The sequence below is a fragment of the Entelurus aequoreus genome, linkage group LG08, assembly GCF_033978785.1.
Source record: "Entelurus aequoreus isolate RoL-2023_Sb linkage group LG08, RoL_Eaeq_v1.1, whole genome shotgun sequence".
Taxonomy (NCBI): domain Eukaryota; kingdom Metazoa; phylum Chordata; class Actinopteri; order Syngnathiformes; family Syngnathidae; genus Entelurus; species Entelurus aequoreus.
This window is the reverse complement of record NC_084738.1, coordinates 76,542,508-76,550,007: the sequence shown is the minus strand read 5'-3', so window position 1 is coordinate 76,550,007 and position 7,500 is coordinate 76,542,508. Positions and strand designations below refer to the sequence as shown.

Genomic DNA, 7,500 nt, shown 5'->3' with positions numbered 1-7,500 from the left:
ACTCTTCACTAATAATCACCATACCGAGTCACGTGGACGTCGCCTACAGCCACGGGTGTTGCGGAAGGACAAAGACGGCAGCACGTGAGTTGGATCATTTCTCATTTGACCGGACGTCGCTTAGAAACGCTCTTAAAGCTACGACGCACTTAATCATCCGATCGATGGTTGGCCGAACGTTAGCGGGAGACCTTGGGATGTTTTTTGTACGTTAGAAAAACGCCGATGAGGCAGTTTTGTGAGAATCTGAGTGGAGAGGAAGGATGTGGCTTGAGTGACTTTTTGGTAGCGACCTCGCCATCCAATCACGCCGTCGGCTGACTTAAACCAATCAAGATGTTTCCCCCGCGCTCGTCGTCGGGGGGGGGGAGGTCAAAAGGATGCCAGAAGACGTCAACTCACCGGTCGCAACATTAGGTACGCCCGCACAAGGCAGCTTTCCCAGCATGCATCATTCTTTTTAACGCATGAATATAATATAATTACATTTTAATAATAATAATAATAGATTTTATTTTACATTGAGCAAACGACCTCAAAGTGCTACAGCGTATTAAAAGAAAAAGATAATAATACAAATAAAAACTAGGACAAACACGCATAATTCTTAAAAAAAGGCTTTTTTTTAAAAATAAGGGTTTCTAAGCCTTTTTTTAAAAGCATCCACAGTCTGTGGTGCCCTCAGGTGGTCAGGGAGAGTGTTCCACAGACAGAGGTTGTACTTATTTATTGTTTTACATTCATTTTGTGGTTGTATAGGCAGAATGTTCGTCTCCGTTTATAGTAACATGCAAACTACCACCAGATTATTTGAATTTAAAAAGATATTTTTTATACTATTATATAAAATAAAGTATAAATAATTCATTTTAAAATGTATTTTTATCAAAATGATCAAACATGTGTTGTGGATGTAAAGTCTGAATTTTCATTTTTATTTATAGTGATAAACATAACAAATATAATAAATTACAAAAATGAAAACAAAATGTTTTAACTAAAACAATATATCTATTTTTTAACATGGGTAAAATAAAGTATAATTAATTAATTTTAAAAATATGTGGCAAAAGGACAAAATACTGTATACAGACTGTGGGAGTAAAGTCAGAATTTGCTTCATTATTTATAGTGATAAACATAAATATAATTTAAAAAAAAAAAATATATATATATATATATATATATATATATATATATATATATATATATATATATATATATATATATTAATGAACTAAAACAATATATATATTTTTTAACATGGGTAAAATAAAGTATAATTAAATCATTTAAAAAAATATGTGGCGAAATGACAAAATACTGTGTACAGACTGTGGGTGTAAAGTCAGAATTTTCTTCATTATTTATAGTGGTAAACATAACAAATATAATTGAAAAAAAAGTATTAAAAAAATTATTTAACTAAAACAATATATATATTTTTAAACATGGGTAAAATAAAGCATAATTAAATCATTTTAAAAATATGTGGCGAAATGACAAACTACTGTATACAGGCTGTGGGTGTAAAGTCAGAATTTTCTTCTTTATTTATAGTGATAAACATCAATAACAAATATAATATTTTAACTAAAGCAATATATATTTTTAAACATGGGTAAAATAAAGCATAATTAAATAATATTAAAAAAAATATGGCGAAATGACAAAACAATGTCTACATATTGTGGGTGTAAATTCAGAAGGTTCCTATTTAGCTATAGTAAACTACAACCAGATTATCTGAATTTAAAAATCTTTTTTTTTTATACTATTATATAAAATAAAGTATAAATAAAACATTTTAAAATATGTATTTTTATTAAAATGATCAAACATATGTTGTGGGTGTAAAGTCAGAATGTTGTTCTTTATTTATGGTGATAAACAGCAATAACAAATATAATATTTTAACTAAAACAATATATATATTTTTTTAAACATGGGTACAATAGAGTATGATCAAATAATTGAAAAAAAATATGTGACGAAATGACAAAATACTGTTTACATAAATTCAGAATGTTCCTATTTAGCTATAGTAAACTACAACCTGATTATTTTAACTAAAACAATATATATTTTTAAACACGGGTTTGTTAAATAATTTTTTTAAAATGCTATGAAATAACTGAATTCAGAGTATTTTGTAATGCTTAAAAAAATTTTTAAATATAATGTATTTTTTAAAAATGTTTAATTGCCATGGCTGCAAGGTGTTCGAAAAGATCCTATTTGGTGTACCTAATGTTGTGTCCCACGTAGAGTATTTAGCCTTTATTGCTAACACTAGCATGATGTCGTTTTCCTCATACGTGCGTTTATCTTTTTTTTATTATTTACTTCTTTTCTTTTTTTTGTCTCTCTCAAGGTAAAAGGGTTAATTAAAAATGTAAAACATTTTTCATTCAAAAGGATGCTCCATCGTTAATGCTGGTGACTTTATTTTGAAAAGCCTTGTGTCGCTGTTCTATTATTAGCATTATTACATCATGATGGAAAATTGCTGTGAAAATGATCTGAGCTGTTTTTTTTTTTGTTTTGTTTTTCTGGACAAATGTGCAAACATCTGCATAAAAAAAGCAGACAAGAGCTGGAAGATGTTTCCTCCTATGAGTGCCATGTTACTTTTACACACAATAAATAATAAGATCCTTCATTTCTTTTCAATAACGGCTCCATTTGTCAATAAAAGCTGCTGATATCAAACTATTTTCCTCTTATGTGTGACGTGAACAAAAAAAAGTGTCGGCTTTGCGCTTGCAAATGACGTCATCGCCGTGACCGTGAAGCAGATCTTTAGAGAAAGGGACTGCAATGTAATCAAGGCTGATGTCTCCCTCTAGTGGCGGTTGCGTGTAACTGATTTATGGCCGTTTATTTAGGCCCACTCTCATATATTTGCACCAGCTTCACACATGACCACTAGAGGGCGATGTCTACACTATACCTGCTTAAAAACAGTCTATATTAGTGGTTCTTAACCTTGTTGGAGGTACCCAACCCTTCTTTAGTGAAAAATAAAATGTTTTTTCAAATAATTCAAGACAAAGTTATATGTTTTTGGTAACACTTTAGTATGGGGAACATATTCTAAGTAGTGTTGTTTAGTGTTGTTTATGTTTTTTGTTTGTTTGTTTTAGGCCCTTCTTTAAAAAACTTTGTTTTTTAAATGGCAACCAAAAAATATGCAACATTTTCCCCCCAAAATATCTCAAAGTGGAATATTTAATGTGACCTAATTGGAGCCTTGAATAGGTCAATAATTCATAATGACATTCATTTTGATTCATTATTATTTTTTAATAATTTTTGTGTTATTAGAGTAAATAATGCAATATTTTCTTGTTACATTTCACCTGTTTGCTCTTTTATACCAGTTTTTATGTTTTGTTTTTTTTTATATCGTATTTTTAGAATGTGCCGTGGGTCCGTTAAAAAATTACCTGCGGGCCGCAAATGGCCCCCGGGCCGCACTTTGGACACCCCTGGGTTAGAGGGTTAGGGCCAGGGTTAGAGGGTTAGGGTTATAATAAGGCCATGCCGAATAAGGCATTAATAAGTACTTAAAGGCCTACTGAAAGCCACTACTAGCGACCACGCAGTCTGATAGTTTATATATCAATGATGAAATCTTAACATTGCAACACATGCCAATACGGCCGGGTTAACTTATAAAGTGACATTTAAAACTTCCCGGGAAATATCCGGCTGAAACGTTGCGGTATGAAGACGTATGCGCGTGACGAAGTCAGAGTAACGGAAGTTATGGTACCCCGTAGAATCCTATACAAAAAGCTCTGTTTTCATTTCATAATTCCACAGTATTCTGGACATCTTTTGCAATTTGTTTAATGAACAATGAAGACTCCAAAGAAGACAGTTGTAGGTGGGATCGGTGTATTAGCAGCGGACTACAGCAACACAACCAGGAGGACTTTGTTGGAGCGCTAGCCGCGCTAGCCGCCGACCTCACCTTGACTTCCTACGTCTCCGGGCCGCCAAACGCATCGGGTGAAGTCCTTCGTCCTTCTGCCGATCGCTGGAACGCAGGTGAGCACGGGTGTTGATGAGTAGATGAGGGCTGGCTGGCGTAGGTGGAGAGCTAATGTTTTTAGCATAGCTCTGTGAGGTCCCGTTGCTAAGTTAGCTTCAATGGTGTCGTTAGCACAGCATTGTTAACCTTCGCCAGGCTGGAAAGCATTAACCGTGTATTTACATGTCCACGGTTTAATAGTATTGTTGATTTTCTATCTATCCTTCCAGTCAGGGGTTTATTTTTTTTGTTAACGTAGCTTTAGCTACGTTAGCTCGTAGCTAAAGCATTTCGCCGATGTATTGTCGTGGAGATAAAAGGCACTGAATGTCCATTTCGCGTTCTCGACTCTCATTTTCAAGAGGATATAGTATCTGAGGTGGTTTAAAATACAAATCCGTGATCCACAATAGAAAAAGGAGAGAGTGTGGAATCCAATGAGCCAGCTTGTACCTAAGTTACGGTCAGAGCAAAAAAAGATACGTTCTGCACTGCCTCTCAAGTCCTTCACTGTAACGTTCCTCATCCACAAATCTTTCATCCTCGCTCAAATTAATGGGGTAATCGTCACTTTCTCGGTCCGACTCTCTCTCGCTCCATTGTAAAAAATGGGGAATTGTGAGGAATACTAGCTCCTGTGACGTCACGCTACTTCCGCTACAGGCAAGGCTTTTTTTTATCAGCGAGCAAAAGTTGCGAACTTGATCGTCGATTTTCTCTACTAAATCCTTTCAGCAAAAATATGGCAATATCGCGAAATGATCAAGTATGACACATAGAATGGATCTGCTATTCCCGTTTAAATTTAAAAAATAATTTCAGTAGGCCTTTAATAATGACTAGTTAAGAGCCAATATGTTACTAATTTGCGTGTTAATAAGCAACTAATTAATGGTGAATATGTTCCCCATACTAAAGTGTTACCATGTTTTATTACTGGTGCACTTGATGAAGCGTGCATGAACATCACCTTGTTCAAACAACAAAACCAACACAGTGCATAAACTCACAACAAATGACACACCTGCAAATCAGTCTGACTTCTGCTGTTGTCGTATCCATAATACGCCGATGGGGAGAAGTTTTTATTTACACGATGAGTCGGGTGTGTCTTGACCTCCGCCGAACCCCTGAGGCCGACTCACCGAACCCCTAGGGTTCCATCCAACCCAGGTTAAGAACCACTGGCCTAAACAAAGAGTTATGTTTGAAGGATTTTCTTACATGACAAAAACAACCACAGCCATTGTCAATGTGCACAATAGATATGCTTAGGTGCAAAATATGAAACACAAACTTGTACTAAAAGGTAGCACCTGATTAACATAGGAAAGCTAAAGTGCTAAGTATGAAAAGCAAAATTCTGATATAAGGGAGCACCTGAACAAAAAAGGTATGCTTAAGTGCTAAATAGGAAACACAAAATGATGCTAAAAGCTCGCACCCAAACATAAGAAGTATGAAATGTGAAATGCTAGTAAAAGGTAGCACCAGAGCAAGATAGGTATACTAAAGCAGTGGTCCCCAACCTTTTTGTAGCTGCAGACCGGTCAACGCTAGAAAATGTGTCCCACGGACCAGGGGGGTGGGGGCTTTTTTTATTTTATTTTTTATTTTTTATTTTATTTTTTTAATTTTCATAAAGAAATACAATCATGTGTGCTTACGGACTGTATCCCTGCAGACTGTATTGATCTATATTTATATATAATGTATATATTGTGTTTTTTAGGTTGATTTAATTTAAAAAAAAAAAAAAAAAAAAATTATAATTTTTTTAATTTTCATAAAGAAATACAATCATGTGTGCTTACAGACTGTATCCCTGCAGACTGTATTGATCTATATTTATATATAATGTATATATTGTGTTTTTTATGTTGATTTAATTTAAAAAAAAAAAATATTTTTTTAATTTTCATAAAGAAATACAATCATGTGTGCTTACGGACTGTATCCCTGCAGACTGTATTGATCTATATTTATATATAATGTATATATTGTGTTTTTTATGTTGATTTAATTAAAAAAAAAAAAAAAAAAAAATTTTTTTTTTTAAATTTTCATAAAGAAATACAATCATGTGTGCTTACGGACTGTATCCCTGCAGACTGTATTGATCTATATTTATATATAATGTATATATTGTGTTTTTTATGTTGATTTAATTAAAAAAAATTAAAAACCTTTTTTTTAATTTATTTATTTATTTTTTTAATTACATTTCTTGTGCGGCCCGGTACCAATCGGTCCGCGGACCGGTACCAGGCCGCGGCCCGGTGGTTGGGGACCACTGTACTAAAGTACTATATATGAAATGTAAAATGCTACTAAAAGGTAGCATCTAACAAAATAGGTATGCTAAAGTACTGAATATGAAATGTAAAATGCTGCTAAAAGGTAGCTGACGCATATTTCAACTCTCGGGAGAACACCAATGGAATGCAATTGAAAACAATGCTAACAGCTAAGCATGCTTCAAACAGCTAGCATTATATAGCATAGCATGTGCATACTTACCTAAAATGTTTGCAATGTTTAAGTCTAGTAAAATATAAGTAATATTGCGTTTGATCAAACATAGTCATGGTAACGTGTACACTGCCTACTATAAAATATACTACTATAAAATATAAGTAATATTCCGTTTGATCAAACGTAGTCATGGTAACGTGTACACTGCCTACTATAACATATACTACTATAAAATATAAGTAATATTCAGTTTGATCAAACGTAGTCATGGTAACGTGTACACTGCCTACTATAAAATACACTACTATAAAATATAAGTAATAATCAGTTTGATCAAACGTAGTCATGGTAACGTGTACACTGCCTACTATAACATATACTACTATAAAATATAAGTAATATTCAGTTTGATCAAAGGTAGTCATGGTAACGTGTACACTGCCTACTATAAAATACACTACTATAAAATATAAGTAATAATCAGTTTGATCAAACGTAGTCATGGTAACATGTACACTGCCTACTATAAAATACACTACTATAAAATATAAGTAATAATCAAGTTTGATCAAACGTAGTCATGGTAACGTGTACACTGCCTACTATAACATATACTACTATAAAATATAAGTAATAATCAGTTTGATCAAACGTAGTCATGGTAACGTGTACACTGCCTACTATAAAATACACTACTATAAAATATAAGTATTATTCAGTTTGATCAAACATAGTCATGGTAACGTGTACACTGCCTACTATAAAATATACTACTATACAATATAAGTAATAATCAGTTTGATCAAACGTAGTCATGGTAACGTGTACAGTGCCTACTATAAAATATACTACTATAAAATATAAGTAATAATCAGTTTGATCAAACGTAGTCATGGTAACGTGGACAGTGCCTACTATAACATGCAGGTGTTGTTTTGTCAGAGAAATATGAACTCTTCAAATCCAACTTTTCAAGTTGACAAATA

The 7,500-nt window shown here is 33.3% G+C and overlaps 1 protein-coding gene and 1 pseudogene across 2 annotated transcripts in view; one reads left to right on the top strand and one right to left on the bottom strand.

Annotated features, from left to right (window-relative positions):
- LOC133656307 (cdc42 effector protein 4-like) overlaps positions 1-1,143 on the top strand; it is a 60,949-nt gene extending 59,806 nt beyond the window's left edge. For both annotated transcript variants that reach the window (XM_062057331.1, XM_062057332.1), the window contains exon 2: positions 1-1,143. This exon is cut by the window's left edge and continues 1,073 nt beyond it. The gene's annotated coding sequence lies outside the window, so the exon portion shown is untranslated.
- LOC133656314 (protein sidekick-2-like) overlaps positions 1-7,500 on the bottom strand; it is a 1,293,862-nt pseudogene that overhangs the window by 1,238,309 nt on the left and 48,053 nt on the right.